Below are 18,892 nucleotides of genomic sequence, written 5' to 3' on the forward strand. Positions count from 1 at the left end.
GTGTAAAACCATACTCCTGCTTTGTGGTGGATTGGCCTCGAGGGGCTGAGAATGAACTAGTACATTGTGGGAACAACCTCAGGAGGAGGGGTGTTCTTGGGCTCGAGCGAGCTGGTCAGTGTGTGGATGGAACGGATTGGATCCCCCACTATGGTGGTGGCTAAGTCCTATTTATAGTGGCCTTGGTCCTCTTCCCAAATGAAGGAGGGAAGGGATGCCACAACGGCCAAATTCCAAGGGAGACAACTAGTACATGCTATCCCTAGAAAAGTAGTCTTCACCTGCAAAAGCCTCTGGTCGTGACGCTGTGGTGGGCTCGGCAATGTCCTGCCGTCCTGGCGGTCTTGGTCTTGTTGCACAGGAATGGAAACCTTTGGCAGATTCCTCGGGACTCCGCGCCTACGCTTGCCTCTTTAGCACCAAAGAATAAACGGGAACGCTGTGCCCGCTGGCGCCCGCCTGGCCTTGGTCGTCATGTCTCACGTTATCCGAACCTTGCGAGGTGAGGCTTGCATAGAGATCTCTGCTCCTCAAGAGCCAGCCTGAGGTGGCGGCTCCTCATGGAGGTCTTGGTGTCGTCCGCCTCGCGAGGCTTGGCCCCTCGCGAGGGTCTTGAGTTGTTGATGTTGAAGTTGGGCCATATCAGGCCGTTGATGGAGCCACGCCGTGGGCCGCAGGTAGGCAAGTCTGGGTACCCCCATTCCTAGAATGCCGACAGTAGCCCCCGGGCCCAAGGCGCGCCCGGATTTGGCTTCGAGGCGAAGCCAAAGGGTAAGTGCGGAGCGCCGCGGGCCCTAAACGCCTACGGCCTTTGTCGGCACGTGGCGATTGATGGGACGTGGGCATCTCCGCTTCCCCATGCAGCCTTGATATTCGTTCGACTTGACGAGACTCTGCTACATGCAGAGAAAAACCATCATTGTGTGGGATCATGGAGGCCAACGGTTGGCCTCCCTTCGGCTATAAATGAGGGGAGGGGCAGAGCCCCCTCGCCTGTCTCCATCTTCTTCTTCTTTGTCTCGCCATCTTGCCGCAGCATCCATGGCACCGATTAGGAGATTCTCTGTGGCGGAGAAGGGAAAAACCCCTCGGGAGGAGCCGGGGCCACTCCTGCTGAAGAAGAGGTTCGGCCGCCGCCATGATGCCGGCGAAGGGCATAAGGCGGCGCGGCCTTGGCACGAGCGACCTCCGCCTGGCTTCCCCCTCCCTTTGTACGCCCACGCGCGGGGCTCTGGATAGGGCAGCAATGCCCAGCGCCATGCGGGCCAGGGACATGGTGCACTGGCCGAGGCCATGCGGCCGGCCGACCCGCGAACCCAGGGTGAGGGCACCTCGCGCGAGTTCGTGGTGTGGGCGGCAATGCCGCCGCGCATGTGGATTCGGCTCCCAAGATTCTTCGCCGAGGAGATGTCGTCGAGGGGGCCACTTGAGATGTGGGTGCAGCACGCCGGGTGTTGCAGCCTAGCCATGGGGGAAGAGGTTGAGGTCGTGCCCCCGGGCGATGTCTTCATGACCCAAGGATGGGGCGAGGTCGCCCGCACCTGCCATCCAGAGGGGGCCCTCGCCATCCACTTTGAGTACGATGGCGCCTCTACGTTGTTCTTCAAGGTCTTCGACGAGGAGGGCCAGCGTCTGGAGTGCTGCCCCGTGGGAAGCAACCCGCGTGGCGCGGCCACGGGCGTCGAGCCCGCCTCCGGCCTCGCTGGCAGCTCCTCCAGCAGCAGTGATGGCTCCTGGGAATCCAGCGACTCTCCCGAGCCCAGCGATTCTCCGGAGTCCGGCAACGACAGCTACGTGCCGCCAAGCTCTCGTCGTTCCCGGAGCGCGGCAGCGGTGTTCGCTCGGCGTCGTTGGTGATGCCCAGCGGCCGGGGTCCTTCAAAGTTTCCTTCCTTTGTTTCCCTGCGTGGAATTGTGACAAACCCCATGGGGGTATGTAAAGAGTTCTGATGCTTTTGCTCCAATGTTTATTATTCCTAGTATGGTGTTGCTGCCGCGCGTCTTGCTCCGGCATGGTTCCCCCTTTCCGTTCTCGCGGTAGCTTAGTGCTCTACTCCGGCAGGTCCCAGTCCCCAGGCAGGCTTCAGCCGTCGCTGGTATGCCAGGTCGCGATGCCGTGGTCAAGGCCTGGAGGTGAGCGGACCGAGACTCGGTAAGAGCTCGTGAGGTGCGATGCTCAAGAGGTCCCCTTTGGCGTGCAAGCAGCTCCCTGGAGGCCGAAAAGGGAAGCGGTATTGCCGGAGCGAGATTACGAGAATCAAAATACCGGACGATGAGGTTCATTCTGATATGTGTGGGTGACTTATCTTAGTAATCCTGAGGTGTTTCCTTCACGCAACGCCTGATCGTGCGTTGGCAGTGATGCTTCCAGGTAGAGCTCATGCCGACCTCCCCTTCTCTGCACTCATCTAGGTGCTCTGCATCCCCGGGTCTCGACCCTCGAGCGAGGCTCAGCCGCTACTGGTATGCTAGGTTGCGATGCCGTGGTCAAGGCTAGGGGGTGAGGGCTGGAGAGTCAGTAGGAGCTCCTGAGATGCGATGCTCAGGAGCCACCCCTTTAACGTGCAAGAGAATTGCGTGAAAAGGGGACGGCCGGCGGGGCCGCCCGTAGCTAAACTCCAGGGATTCCTGCGGGTTAGTCTGAGAGGAGAGTATAACTCATAATCGTGCTTGCTGTCCTGCCGCTGATCATTCCACAAGAAGATGAAGGCACTGAGGATCTGGTGAGGTGACGTGTGCGGGGCGGGCCATGAGCTAGAGCTCGATCTCTCAGATTTGTCAGCGTTGCAGGGACGGACCCGAGCACAAGCGCCGTGCCAGCATGTGTAGCCCCCGTTGCGGGACGAACAAGAGGCTGGTCAGCAATGCGGGAGGTTGCGAAGGACGATAAAACCCCAGGAAAGCAGGTGATAACATAAATGAACTCATGGATAGGGTAGAGATAGTTCTGATAGATGCAAAACGATATATGCCGCAGGGACGGGCCCACGCGGCCTGGGGATAATGCAGCCCGAGGGGCGCCCCCAGCTGAACAAACCAGAAAATGTCACCTGGCACCGTTGCTGAAGAGATGTTGGAGTAGCTGGAGACGCGTGTCGCAGAAGTCGCTCCTCATGAGCCGCCCAGGCCCCGGACCTCGGGAGGCTCTGGGGGGGCCCGGGGGGGCTCGCGACGATCCGTCTCCTCCTCTAATAGGATCGCCTGGTTCCTGGCCTCATGAGCCGCCGGGATGCCCCGCATGTGGCGCTGGAATGTAGTAGTCGCGTTCGACAAGCCAAAAGGCGTGCGAACATAGCTGTGGGGGGGGGCTCGCACCAGCCAGCACGGGACGGCCAGAAGCGCTCCTGAGATGTGGCCCTGTTGAGCCCTGGGATGTCGACGCAGACGCGCAGCTCACTGTCCTCGCCGGGACAAGGAGCCGCGCCGGGTGGTGGGAAATGGTCGCCTCGCATAGCTCTTGCCTCCTGAAGCTCCTTGATTGCCTTGGTGATGAACTCCTGAGCACCTGGCACCTCACACCTTGTATCCTCCTGGCGGAAGCGCGCGCTGAAGTATGCTTCCAGATGGTGCCCAAGCGCCTCCCTCGTGACGTTGGCCAGGTTAGAGGCCCTCCAGAGGAGAGCCCCTGAGCCCAGCCTGAGAGGGGCGCCGGGTGTGCCTTCCTATGCGAGAAAGGGAGGCACCCCGTCAGTGGGTGCGGCTCCTGACATTGCAAAAAAAGACACATCCGTGACATTTTGGGTTGAACATTTTTTTTCTGTCATGCTTATGACACTTCTATGACGATAATTGTGACAAAACCCGGTATCATCATAGATGTGGTGGGCTCCTACTTCTATGACAAAAAAATCTTGACAGAAAATGGGCTTTTCATCCTGGGCGGGCCGGAGACGTAGCTACATGACATTCTTTGGGTCATCCATGAGGGAAAAAACATGCTAGAAGCGAGGGCGAGGACAATATCGGGGAGTTCCCGGTTACGGTGGCTGGTCGGGGCCGAGCGATGCATAGAGGTTTGCGTGTTTCTCTTGTACACGTACACGCGTGTGTGCGAGGCGTTGCGCTCTAACTGAACCCGAGCGAGGCGTTGGGCTCTAACTGAACCCGAGCAATTGCACTAGCTACGTTACTGAACCTCGATCGATCCCTTGTTGTTAACTGAACCCGAGTGATTCGTTTGCTACTGCTGCTAACTGAAGCCGATCGATGATGCCTCTTGATGAACAGTGAGCGTTGTTGGGCGGGGGGGGGGGGGTGGATGAACAGTTCCCGGTAGGGGGTGGATGAACAAGACCCCGTGGTAGTAGAGGTCATTGTCGCTGGATGAACAGGACCCCGATCGAGTCGGTTGGGGGTGGATGAACAGGACCCCGTGGAGGGCTGGCTGAACAGGTCCCCGTGGAGGGCTGGTTGAACAGTAGCCGGTGGAGGGCTGGATGAACAGTAGCCCGTGGAGGGGTGGTTGAACAGGACCCCATGGAGAGGGCTGGTTGAACAGTAGCCGGTGGAAGAGCGATGGAGGCTGGATGAATAGGAGCCCGTGGATGAACAGTGGCTGGTTGAACAGTAGCCGGTGGAGGAGCGGTCCAAGAGAAGTCTGTTTCCTCCGTTTTGCGGTACGCCAGACCCCTCCCGATGAACAGGATCCCGTTTCGACCGTGCCCGATCGAACACAAGGCCGTTTCCTCTGTTCTACGGTACGCTAGCGCTCGTTTCGATCGGCTGTTCCATCCAAGCCGGTTAGCTCCCGATGAACACGACCATGCAGTTTCTCCGTCCGACCCAGCCATGTACACGAGCCCTGGCCATATGTATGCGCGAGTAGGCGTTCGAGACCCGCCCGTATGTACGTACGTGGCCGTATTTACTTTCTTGCACCCTGGTTGTACGTATGTGTACATGCTACGTGCGCACCTCTACTACGACACGTGCCCTTCCTTACTCGGCCATGGTTCATCGCTGCAGCCTGCAGACAGACCGATCGACCAGTATGTACGTACACGTTCGCGACCAGAATGACAACGCTATGTACGCTTCGACCAGGTCGGTCCCGACTGTCAGGGAGGATAAGGAGGCACTTCCTTGCGTGCGAAGATGTAGCTGGTGGGTCGAGCAGTCAGGGGGCGGATCATTTTTTTGTCCGTAATATGGACGCACTTCCTTGCGTGCAAAGATGTAGCTAGTGGGTCCCAGCAGTCAGGTGAAGGAATCATTATTTTCCACGTAATAAGGAGGCATTTCCTTGTGTGCGGTCATGGACCCAGCTGTCAGCCTCTCCACGTACAGTCCACTTCCAATGGATGTCGTTCGTTGACCACGTTGACCACGCTGCATCGAGAGCACCAAGGCGGTGGATGACGGCGAGGCCTAGGAAGGGGACGACGCGGAGCCGGAGAAGACGCGACAGTGGATGCCCACGCGGAGAGGAGTACGAGGTTTCACCGGTTCGGCTGCGGTGTGCGGCTGCCGTCACCGTAGAATAACAGGGGGTGTGGGTGAGTAGAAGGATGGCCTGGCCAGCGACGGGAGTAGTAGGGGGCGGTGAGGCCTCCGCGGCAGCACAGTCGGTCACGGGAGGCAGGAGCATGCGGCACGACCGGCGCTGGTTTGGGCGGCTGGAGCAAGAAGACCAGAGGTTGAAGAAGCACTACAGCCGTTGGATGGACATCGTACGGTCACTGGAGCTGGAATCGTTCATATTGACTAAGTTGACAAAGCCCTCCGTCCCCGTCAACTTAGTAGGCCCACAATCAGCCTCCCACTATGGTGGGTCCAGCTAGTAGGGGGAGTATTCATTTTTTTTGCGTAATAAGGAGGCACTTCCTTGCGTGCGAAGATATAGCTGGTGGGTCCGAGCTGTCAGAGGGGGGAACGTTTTTTCGCGAAATACAGAGGGCCTTCTGGTGGGTCCCAGTTGTCAGGTGGACGAATCATTATTTTACGCGTAATAAGGAGGCATTTCCTTGCGTGCGGCCATGGACCCAGCAGTCAGGCTCTCCACGTATAGTCCACTTCCGATGGATGTCGTTCGTTGACCACGTTGACCACGTCGCGCCGAGAGCACCTGGGTGGTGGAAGACGACGAGTCCTAGGAACAGAACAACATGGAACCAGGGAAGACTCGGCAGTTGTTTCCCACGCGGAGGGGAGTACGAGGGTTTACTGGTTCGTCTGCCATCACTGGAGAATAACAGTAGGTGTGGGTGAGTAGAGGGATGGCCAGGCCAGCGATGGGAGTAGGGTGGGGCGGTGATGCCTGCGCGGCAGCACAACCAGCCACGGGAGGAGGGAGCAGGCAGTCCCACCGGCGGTTCTTTGAGCGGCTGGAGCAGGAAGAGTAGAGATTGAAGAAGCACGACGGCCATTGGATGGACATCCAACAGTTACTACTCTCGTGTGTTGACTAAATTGACACGGCGTTGCGTGTGCGTCAACCTTTTTTTAGGAAAGCCTCAAATCTGTGGAAAACAACATACATCCCATCTGCCATTGTTTCTAATAATTTACAGCCCATTTGCGTTCTTTTTGTTAGCATTACAGCCCATATTGTGGCCACGGTTAAAAAAATTTACGAAATTTTGCATATTTCGGTGCGGTCCGAACTGTTTTTAATCCCGAAATTTCGAGTCACATCCAAACTGATTTTAAAAACAAATGTATATCAATATAAAATCCAACAAATTGTCCACGCATAAAAATCAATGGAATTTAAAATCTCGAAATGAAAAAAAAAATTTGAAACTAATTGCCGGTTTGATGTGTTTTAAAAATTTACATCCCTTTTCCAATTACTGGTAGGCCATTTTCTGGGCCAGACGAATGAAGCTCTCCTCGTCTTGAAAGATTTGTAGCCCAACTGGCCTGACAAAGTGACTTACTTGACAAAGGACAAAAAACTAGGCTAGCCATTTCCAGAAAGAAAAAAATTACTGGGCTGGTCTTGTGGTAAACATAAAAGAAAAGGCTGTCTAGATAGGCCAGAGTGCCCCGCACAGCCCAGTTGACACCCTGCTTCCATCTCAAAAACAAATTAGATAAATGCCACTCAAAAAAATAACTGGGCAAGCTGCTAGGTCCCTGGTGTCAGCCGCTCGTTGCCTCTTCGTGTACCGTGGCAACCGTCCACATCCTCTTCGCCTTTCCCTCTCGATTTGGAACTGCTGTCGCACGCACTTCCTCCCTCCTCCATTTTCCTTCACCCTTCCTTCTTCCATTGTTCGATCGTCTTCTCCATGGAGGGAACAGGCCGGAAACGACCCCGTTATTCTTGCCCCGATCTGAAAGATGACGTGGTGGAGGAACTCATTGATTGGTGCGATGTCATCACCTCGGCTTCAAGACCATTCTCGACTCAACTAATAACATCATTACAAGGAACCCTAGGGTCTAGGAGCAGTTTGATCTCCCCTATCTTCTTCGCTGTGACCCTGCTGACTGGCACGCGGACGACTGAGGCCTCGCCTTGTGCAAGTTGATGCCGCTTGATAATGATACGTGTGATGTTAAGATGCCATCGCCTGAGGGTAAGGCTTGGGCAGGCGCAAATGGAGATTGGGTTGTTTATATTGTTGTACAACTGCGAGTGGGAACTTGTGAGTGTGTACACTCGTCACCGGGTTCCACTTCCAAAAATCTCAGACTGCCCAGAGGTTGAGCACACCGGTATTGTACGTACGTTCAACTACGATCATGGTGACTGTCGCCTACGGAAGATAGCAATTTGTCGAGTTCCCGACCGCTCTTGGGATTACACGAACTATGAAGTTGTTGCTATCTTCGCCAAGCTTGTTGCCGTCCTTACTTCCACGCCTCGATGGATATTGCTCAAAAATCAATTTCTGTGCACGGATGAGTACTGTGATGCAATTCAATATGAGGGTCTTGTGTTTGGTGCCACCACTCGTGGCACTATTTTCGCATGGAATCCTGATGCTTTCGGTACATTTGTCTTCCACCGTAAATATAATTGTTTCAGCCACATGCATCTGGGTTAGCTAGTTTCGTTTACTAATTAACCATCTTGTGTTTCCAAGGTCCTGTGAACATTCCACCACCTATACATGAAAAAAAATTAACCAAGGGGGAGATGACAATGATGATGATCACGAGCATGAGCATGAGGACCCATATACTCAGTGGCACCTGGCAACTTATTCCGATGGATCACCTCTTCTTGTCTGTATACAGGGCACTGCTGATGTTACTAAGGAAGTAGGTGTTGTCTCCCATGGTCGCACTCTCCGGACCTATTCCAACATCCGTTGCGGGGTATTCGGGATGGATACTACTGTGCTAGCGTCAACACCTTCTCCCTGGTTTAGTATTGATACTCTTGGAGGAAACTCGCTCTTCCTTGGAAAAAACTACTCAATGATGATGAAAGGCGATCCAGCTGCAGTTAACATAACATTACTACCATTTATGAGAAGCAATTGTATCTATACCTCAAACATTGCTATGGTTTCCTACCATGGCCATCACAATATGCGTCCTGACATAGGCCGCTTCAGCCTGGATGATCAGTCCTACGTTTGTCTCGAGATTGACAGTAGCTGGCCCTTCCCAGAGAATCACTTCTGGTTCAAAGCAAGCGTTTCCAACGCCGACGAGTGGTTGAGCTAAAGTTCATTTCATTGCTTGTTATCTGTTGTATGATGAAAACTTTAGTATTTATAATGTATCCTCGTTGTCATTGTGGGTTGATGACCTATTGTAATAAACTAAATGATATGCATGTGATAAACTTACTAAATTTATGAATGGCTTTCGAGTCGCTTCTCTGAGTGGGTGTTGTGACAAGGCAAAAAATTATTTTCCGGATACATAATTGTACGCGCATTGCAACAGGTTATCGGATGAGTCCAATCAACAATAGTACTACTATTTGTACTAGCTTCACATGCTTCGCGCGTCGGGCGGGTGTTTTTACTGTAGCTGTGAATCCCATCATCCTAGGTCCTCGGGTGAGTCCAGTAGAAATTGCATTCTTATGTTTGGGTTCAAACGGTCAAAACTGATGCACTATCTCTATGTCTACATATACGTAATACAACAAGTTTTAAACTTGAGACCAGCCACCCACCCTCACAAAGAACACTTTTTAACCTAGCACAGACTCCAGGAAATTTGGCCACAATGTTAGGTGGGCCATATGTTAATGTGTTCGCTGTATGTAACCAGCACCTCGAATCCTCGATATATAGTAGTGTGGCATCGGCCAGAACAAGCATTCACGTCCAGGAGTATGGCACACGCTACCAGCACGACTTCCATCTGACACCATATTTCTTGGAGTCCGTGCTACAGCTATCTCTTCAACCTCCTCATTTCTCTAACTCAGCCATCGCGCGGCGGGCGAGGTGGGGGTTTGTCGATAGTCAGTTTCCTCAACTGCGGTCCCACTTGTAAGGCCAACTCCAACGCATGACCCCAAACGGATGTCCGTTTTGCCCAGATTCTGTCCGCTTGGGCAGGGCAATGGGGTCGTGTCCGGGCCATTTCTCGGATGCGGTGGCCGTGCGCCCAACGCGCGGACGCATCCCGGCCGCGTACATTTTTCTTTGCAAACACATATCTTTTTTTCATCATTTATTTTTGGTACACGGAAATACATCACCAAATTTTGACTAGAAAAGCAAGACCAACGAAAACAATAACCACAAGAATACATCTTAGAAGATATCCAACTTCCATAACTGCTCATGTAAGTTTGATTAGTGCCTTCTCAATGCATTCATTGTTGATCTGCGGAGGCTCGATCTTGCGTGCTTCTTTCTTCTTCGAGTGTAAAGAAGTAGACGGTGCTTCCTCACATCTAGTCTCATGTCTAGCCTCTATTCTATGAACAAGTGCAATAGTCTCATCTCTAGCCTCTATGCTAGCTAAAAGTGCTAGAACATCTACTAAATTGCGCTCTATTAATATATCGATGTACTCTCCTTCCCAATACCAAAACATGCATCCATTCTACACAATAAAATTTTAAGTTAGCACAACTAGTCTAATCTGGGAGCACAACCGAAGCTAAAGTAGCACATACCCCATCGGTTCAGCACTTGATGAACACACATCCGGGATGTTCCGGTGTTGTAGACACGCAGTGCACGACCTTCTTTGGGCAATCGTCGCACATAATGAGTGGCAACGGTGCACCGATGAGCTTTTGGGCCATTACCGAGCCCGAACGACCGCCATTCATGTATCTGCCGGCGGACCACCGATGGTGTAGATCCGAGCGGCTAGAGGAGGAGTCAGTACCTGCATGCGGTCTTGTCGGGGCCTTCCGACCCGGTGCCCGGCCAGTCCATGGCGTGGCGTGGCCTCCCACATCTGGGCGAGCTCAATCCCGACCGGATCAGCTCCAAATCCGGCCGCCAGGTGCGCAAAACACGTAGCTGTGGTTGGGTAGCTCGGGGGCGTCGAGGGAAAGGGGGCTGAGCGAGCGCGCGTCCGAGCTGCACGCGCTAGAGTTGGCCTAGCGGCGCGGTGGACCAATTGTGTGGTGGTGCAAAGTGGCTTCGCTCGTGTGGGGGACGGAAGCCCTGCCACGCGGGCGCTAGGTCTAACAAGACGGCCTTGTCGTCAGTGTGTGACCTCTGTGGCAACCGTCCGCTCCCCACTAGCCTCTTCGTTGACATGTGGTCCCGTTCCAACATGTCAGTGAGACGACGGCGAGTCCTTTTGTACAATTTCCGAACAGACGTCTATGTAGGCCGGGGCGCCTCTTCGTGTATCGTGACAACCATCCACCGCCTCTTCGCCTTTCCCTCTCGATTTGGAACTGTTGTCGCACGCTCTTCCTCCCTCCTCCATTTTCCTTCACCCTTCCTTCTGCCATTGTTCGATAGTCTTCTCCATGGAGGGAACAGGCAGGAAACGACCCCGTTATTCTTGCCCGATCTGAAAGATGACGTGGTGGAGGAACTCATTAATCGGTGTGACGTCATCACCTCGGCTAGCATGGCAGGTTCGTTCAAGAACATTCTCGACTTAACTAATAACATCATTACAAAGAACCCAAGGGTCTAGGAGCGGTTTGATCTCCCCTATCTTCTTCACCGTGACCCTGCTCACTGGCGCGCGGACGATGCAAGCCTTGCCTTGTGCAAGTTGATGCCGCTTGATAATGATACGTGTGATGTTAAGAAGCCAACGCTTGAGGGTAAGGCTTGGGCAGGCACAAATGGAGATTGGGTAGTTTATATTGGGTACAACTGCGAGTGGGAACTTGTGAACGTGTACACTCGTCACCATGTTCCACTTCCGACAATCTCAGACTGCCTAGAGGTTGAGCACACCGGTATTCTACGTATGTTCAACTACGGTCATGGTGACTGTTGTCTACGCAAGATAGCAATTTGTCGAGTTCCTGACCGCTCTTGGGATTACACGAACTATGAAGTTGTTGCTATCTTCGACAAGCTTGTTGCCGTCCCTACTTCCACGCCTCGATGGATATTGCTCAATACACGGATGAGTACTGTGATGCAATTCAATACGAGGGTCTCGTGTTTGCAGCCACCACTCGTGGCACTGTTTTTGCATGGAATCCTGATGCTTTCGGTACGTTTGTCTTCCACCGTAAATATAATTGTTTCATCCACATGCATGTGGGTTAGCTAGTTTCCGTTTACTAGTTAACCTTCTTGTGTTTCCAAGGTCCTGTGAACATTCCACCACCTATACTTGAAAAAATTTATAACCAAGGGGGAGATGACGATGATGATGATCACGAGCATGAGGACCCATATACTCAGTGGCGCCTGGCAACTTATTCCGATGGATCACCTCTTCTTGTCTGTATACAGGGCACTGCTGATGTTACTAAGGAAGCAGGTGTCGTCTCCCATGGTCGCACTCTCCGGACCTATTCCAACATCCGTTGCAGGGTATTCGGGATGGATACTACTGTGCTAGCGCCAACACCTTCTCCCTGGTTTAGTATTGATACTCTTGGAGGTAACTCGCTCTTCCTTGGACAAAACTATGCAATGATGGTGAAAGGTGATCCAGCTACTGTTGACACAATGTTACTACCATTTATGAGAAGCAACTGTATCTATACCTTAGACATTGCTATGGTTCCCTACTGTGGCTATCACAATATGGGTCATGAAATAGGCCGCTTCAGCCTGGATGATTAGTCATGTGTTGGTCTCGAGATTGACAGTAGCTGGCCCTTCCCAGAGAAACTCTTCTGGTTCAAAGCAAGTGTTTCCAACGCCGAGGATTGGTTGAGTTGAAGTTCATTTCATTGCTTGTTATTTGTTGTGTGATGAAAACTTTAGTATTTACTAGAATGTTTTGTTGGAACTAATCTATAATCTAACATGTATCCTCGTTGTCATTGTGTGTTGATGACTTTTTGTATGTAATGAATGGTACATTTGCATATGCATGTTATAAACTCAATTTATGAATAGTTTTCAACTCACTTCTTGGAGTGTTAGTGTTGTAGTAGTATAGCCAGCATCTGGTTATATGAAGTTGCCACATCACATAGAGCCAACCAATATTGGAGTATGCTAGCACAATAGTTAGTTCTAGTTAGATCAACTAGAGCTAGGTGTCGCACAGAGGCCGAGAAATATGGTGATAGCATGACTACGTGAGGTGGGCTTGTACGTAGTATGATGCAGTCACAGGGCTTGCCGTGTTTCCTACTCCTCCGGTCTAAATGTGGAGAAGATTTGGTCGAGTTCTTCCTCCTTTTGCTAACATGTGGGACATCCAGCATCCAGGTCGTGTCATGCAAGAAAATGGAGTGCTAGTTGAAGCCACGTGATGTGCATCTTGGGTTAAACTGTAAATAGAATCTTACTACTCTTGAGTAACTCCAAAAGCGGCCACCGAAGATCTTTATTGGATTTGTTTTTCATCACCAGCACGTCGAGGTGAAAGATGTGCAGGTTCAGTGGGTCCTCTTGCGTTTTCACTGACATGTGGGACCACATGTGAGCAAATAGACGATGGGCTCTGCGCGTCTGCTGGCTGGCTGAGAAGAGAGATAGAGGAGGGCATAGCACGGACTCCAGGAAATTTGTTCTACGTAACCAGCACCTCGATATGGGCTCAATATAGTGGGGTGGCATGGGCCATAACTAGCATTCATGTCTAGCAGTACGACACACGCCACCCACACGAGTCCCATCTGACACCAATTTTCTTGGAGTCCGTGCTACAGCCATCTCTTCTCCCTCCTGTTTTCTCAGCCATCGTGCGGTGGGAGGGGTGAGGGTTTGCCGATAGTCAGTTTGCTCAACTACGGTCCCACTTGTAAGTAAAAATGCAACACAGCACGCATTCCCCCTTGAGCGGCGTGCCGGACCAACCATGTGGGGGTGCGATGCGAACACGGCAGACTTTTCATTTTGAACTTGTAACTTGTAAAATTTGGTTCTGCTCCATGGCGCGACCGATAGATAGAAATAACGATTTTCCCTAGAGTAATGAGAAGTTCGGTTCTGGCGCGGTTCCTGCATGGAGTACGTACAAAAATTATGAAGTTGATGCGGAAGGTAAGATAATTACTAGTAGTACCATATACTACTACATGGATTTGATAGAAAGATAAAGATACATACGGATCCATCAACGACATCCTCACGCCCTAGTGCGCCGGGTCGCCAACCGACGTGTGAGGAGCAGCAGCGTTGGCGGCGAGCTCAACGTGCTTCTGAACAATGTCGTCCAAGGTTGCCCTACGGTCCAAGAAGGCCAGCGACCTATCGTCCTCCTCTTGCACGTAGTAGTCCTTGTGGACGATTTGCACGTAGACGTGGGTGATTATGTCGACGGTGTCTTGCTGCGCCAGGCGCTGCACGGCAAGCGCGACCTCGAGCTGGACCTTCTCCGGTGCGACGGCGGGCAGTCGCAGGGCCACCAGTGCGTCGAAGAGTTTGTCACCATAGAGGGCGTTGAGGGTGGGGAGCATCGCAGAGCCTGGGCGCGTGGGCTGGAGGCATACGTCAAGGTCGTCCGCGAGCTTCTTGATGACGGTGAACTTGTCGAGGAAGCCGACGAGGACCTCGTCGAACAAGGAGACGAAGTTGTCGTCCAAGCGGCCTCTCACCCTAGTGGCCTCAAGCACGACCTGGAGACGTTCCTCGATGCCGGGCCGCAGGCCGGCGTCATGGACCATCTGGCACAGCCGGCTGATGCTCGCGCTCATCGCCTCCATGGGACTAGCTTCTAGTCAACTGATCTTGCGACATGTGTGTTGGCCATCTACTCCTCGGCCCTCTACTGCACCTTCCTTTGGCAGTATGACAGGTGGGCCAGCCACCAGTTGGGCCCACCTATCATGCACCAAAGGTAGGTGCAGTAAGGCAATGAAGCTGCGTCCCTGTGGGACTGAGCTCCGCTGCCTTTGGTTGTATGACATGTGGGCCAGCCACCTGTTGGGCCCATGTGTCATACACCTAAAGGCAGGTGCAGTAAGTCAATGAAGCCGCGTCCCCCTCCGTGTCGGTGCAGTATAGTCATCTCACCGGACCTCTAGTTGGGGCCAAATGAGAGAACTTTGATGTTTACTGGTTTATTGGTCCCCTTTGCATTTTGCGCCAAGTCTTGACCTTTGATTTAACTAATAAAATGTTAATGCACGTAACCAATAATGTTGTGCTAAGGCTAGTCATAGTGGGAGTAACTTAGCAAGTAACATACCGCATTCCAAGACAAGTTTGCTTATGTGGCATGTATTTAATGAGGAGAGATGTGTTTAGAGTAACATAATATGTTACTATAACATAGCATTTTCCAAGAAAAGATGAGTCTACAAGCTAATAAATGAAGCCATCTATGACACTACTACTATGTTACTTTGCACTATGAAGGTAGTAACTTAGACTAGTGTCATATGCATGACACTATTATAAGTTCATTGCATGTAATGCTATTAATTAGCAAAAAGACAATAAGTTCTCTCACTTTCCCCTTCGTCTTGGTTACGGTGCACAACCTAAGAGCATGGTTAATAGTATAGCCAGCTGCTGGCTATATGATGTTGCCATGTCATATAGAGCCATCACTTGTAGCCACTCATACAATAAGGTTAGCTATAAGGCTGGCTATAAGAGTACTGCTTTTTCTCATCTTCTCTCTCTCTCTCTCTCTTCATATTTATTGTATCGGCCTAGGAATCCGCATATAGCTAGGCTCTTGCATGAGAGCCCACTCCTCGTTTTCACTTGCTGTAAGATGACTTATACACCTAGACAGAGGGAGTAGTCTCAAGTCATTGGATGCATACGCACCCCACGTCTTGTATTGGGTGATTTCTTTTTTCGTGGCAAAAAACAGGGAACGAGGTGAGTAGTTAATGCATCGCGCCTAAAAGTTTTGGGATTACTATTTGGTTTTCATAACGTGACTAATGCACCAGTGCGGAGGGAGTACAATAGTAGTCTTTGATTGCAACTTTTTGTTGGTAGCTTACCAAGCTGAGCGCTCGGTGAGTACAATAGTAGTCTCATTGATGAGACTTCAGATTTGAGCCATCTACTGGAAGGAATAAAACAATACACAAGGTATTTATTTACAGAGGGAGTAGTACATTTTTTGTGACATGCATTACTAGATATTGCGAGTCAAATACTAAATCCAGATGGACGTGGTAGTACTACTAAATCCAGACGGTGGTGCTAGTACTAGTAGTAGTACTAGCAATGTAGTAGTATTGTACTACCCGTTGGTCAAATTATTACGTGTTGCTCCTCATAGTGAAGTGACAAGACCCTGCGCAGGAGATGACACCTGAGTGTAGGCGCCGTGTTCGGCAAACCATAGTCAGCCTCACCGCCTGCAGTCACTATCATCATGGCTGTAGAGCTAGCCTGCTTACAACTAGTCGTGTTTGACATAATTTCCCGTGCGTAGATGCCCGTGCATTGCACGGAACATCAAGATTGGGGGTGGACAGCGCCGGCAGCGGCCATCGCGCCAGATTTTTCCATGGCCTTCTAGATGTGGTGGGGAGGAGATAAGGCTGATTGTGAGAGACAAGGAGTTGTTTGTAAATAGGGAACAAGTGCGGGCATCTTTTTGCAAAACTGCAGAAGTTTGGTTTGTATGCGTCAGATCCAGATCAGACGGCTATTGGTGAAAGATGGCAAGCACAACATCATCACCAACTCAGGACCTCTTGTATTCGCAGGATTTTGAAAACGCGGGAATAGGACACGGCAATATTACAAGTTTCAAACTAATATTACAAATGTTAAGAGTAATGTTGCACCTACAAAGAGGGAATTACTAGGAAGTTTACATAAGAACTTTCGTTACTTTAGGTCGACCTGCTTGAGTTGAGGGAGAAGAAGGGCGGGCGGGCCATTAATCTGGGGAAGATAGCAGGAGCTGAAGTTGGCGCGGCGCAACGTTGGCGTGAGGTGCAGCATGGACGCCGGCAGATAGCGACATCCTCCAACTTCAAAGCTGAGCTCCTCGAGCTGATCGAGGGCGGGGGATAAGAACCACTCGTCGAACTTGGCTTGGACCTTGCAGTTGGTACTAAACATGCGGATGTCAATGCGTCTAGCTGGCCCAGGGTGCGAGGAAAGGATATTGGAGACTGCGGCCATGCGTTTGCAATCCCCGTCGCAGAGGCAGCTGTCGATGGTGAGGTTGAGGGGGACGCGGCGCCAGAGGGGCGCCACCGCCGGGAGAGCAGGGCGGTCTGCACTACAGATTTGGTGGGGAGGAGGCCGATGACGACGAGCAGCATGTCGTTGGGGAGGCTGCTGATGAAGTCCAGGCTCGCCGGATGCGGTTTTGGCTCGAGCCACCTCCGCTTCTTGGCTGCCTCGCCGTCCATCTCAGTCGGCAGTGACGCAGGAGTACACATGTGCTGGTGTGTGTTGTGTGCTGGCCTGCTGGGTGTGCGCGAGTGTGTCCTTCTGTGCATGCCGCCGCGCAGTGGTGAATTGTGCATGAGTGTGTCCTTCACGCGGAAGAAGTGTGCCCTCAATTTACTAGCGTGCGGGTGCTACCCCGAGTGGTTTCAACTTTGTTTACTTCACCGTGTGTCAGATGGGCCTCTAATTTACTTATTTTCACCCACTGCCACATGGGCCAGCGCACGAAGATAGAGAACACAAGCTGACAAGACAGCATGTGGACTGGTTGACCGGTCGACTAAACAATATACGGAGCTATACGCTGACACAGTGACCGTATAATCCGTCGGCATAGAGAGTTCGAGTGAGAGGGGAGGCCCGTGAAAGATAGCAGAGAGAGAGAAAGAGCTACTCCCTCCATTCGATAATGTAGTGCCAACATTTTTTTAAGTCAAACTTTTGAAACTTTGACCAAGTTTATAAAGAAATTACTTATACGTACAATACCAAAGATAAATGATAGTATGAAGTAAGTACATGTTGTGATGAATCTAATGATTGTTCCAGATGTAAATGTTTTCTCCATATGCTTATGGATGTGAGAGAGTACCTAACTAGAGAGAGAGGGTGTGTGTGTGTGTGTGTGTGAAATAGAAAGAGTGACTGAAAAAAGTGTGTGTGCGTGTGTGAAAGAGACATGGACAACACACGATAAAAGTAGAGAAAAAGCGTGTGTGTCTTATGCAAACATATCACACATGCATCTTCGACAACGGAAGCTAGGTGAGGAGATAGTGTGTGGTTGTTTGCAACCGAGAGAGAAAGACCCCTAGCACGTGGTTAAGAGGGGTCTGACAAACAAGGAAGAGAGGTCGAGAGAGACGTACGGAGAAAATGCAGACATGGGGAGGAGAGAGTGTATGTTTGTCATAGAGAGATCCCCTGGAGATTGTGATGGGACTACATGGGTGGGAGATCGAGTGACAAGGTGTGTGCATGATAGAAGATACCCCGAGAGATATCGAGATAGACGTATGGATGGAAGGAGACAATACGTGTGTTCCTGATGGCAAGTGAGAGATAATCATACTTAGGGGGGAGTGCGTGTGCCTATGATGGAGTGAGGGATTATGGTACTTAGGGGGGTGCGTGTCTCATAGAGAGAGAACAAGGGTGGAGAGTGTTAGATGGGTCTATGTAGCACAAGCGAGACATGTGTATGTGTGAACCAGGGAGACATAAAGTTTGAGAGAGATAGAGGAGCTCCGATAAGGCTGAGTGGTGCGTCAGATAGCTGAGAGCGGAAAGAGATATTCCATCCGCTCGATAATGCAGTGCATATAAAAATTTCAGAAGTCGAACTTTGTAAACTTTGACCAGGTTTACGCAAACGTTATTTCTATCTACAATACCAAAGATACATCATACGAGACTACATCTCATGATGAATCTAATGGTATATGTGTGCCGTTCTAGATGTAAATGTTTTTCTCCACGTACATGGTCAAACTTCGTGATTTTTGACTTTTCAATAAATCTATATGCTATGGACCAAAGAGAGTTCCTAAGTCCAGAGAGATCAAGTGCGTGTGAAGGAGAATGAGTGAGTGTGCAAAAAGAGTATGTATGTGAAAGAGAAAGGGACAACAAACGATAAATTAGAGAGAGTGTGTGTTTGTTCGTTCCTTATGCAAACATATCACACATGCATCTCCGAGATAGAAAAGCGAGGTGAGGAGATACACGAAGATAGCTAGTGCGTGATTGTTTGCAACGGAGAGAGACACCCCTATAGCTCATGTCCAATAGAGGTCTGGCCAATAAGGAACAAAGGTCGAGAGGGACGCATGGAGAACATGGACGCATGGGGAGGGAGAGAGGGTGTGTTTGTGATAGAGAGATCCCCTCGAGATCGTGAGGGGACTATATGGGTGGGAGATCGAGGGACAAGGTGCGTGCGCGATAGAAAGATGCCCCGAGAGAAATCGAGATAGACCATGCACATGTTTGTGATGGAGACTAAGAATTAGCTAGTCATATACATATAGGGGGGACTGCGTG

This window comes from Aegilops tauschii, chromosome 6 (assembly GCF_002575655.3).
Source record: "Aegilops tauschii subsp. strangulata cultivar AL8/78 chromosome 6, Aet v6.0, whole genome shotgun sequence".
In the NCBI taxonomy this organism is placed as follows: Eukaryota; Viridiplantae; Streptophyta; class Magnoliopsida; order Poales; family Poaceae; genus Aegilops; species Aegilops tauschii.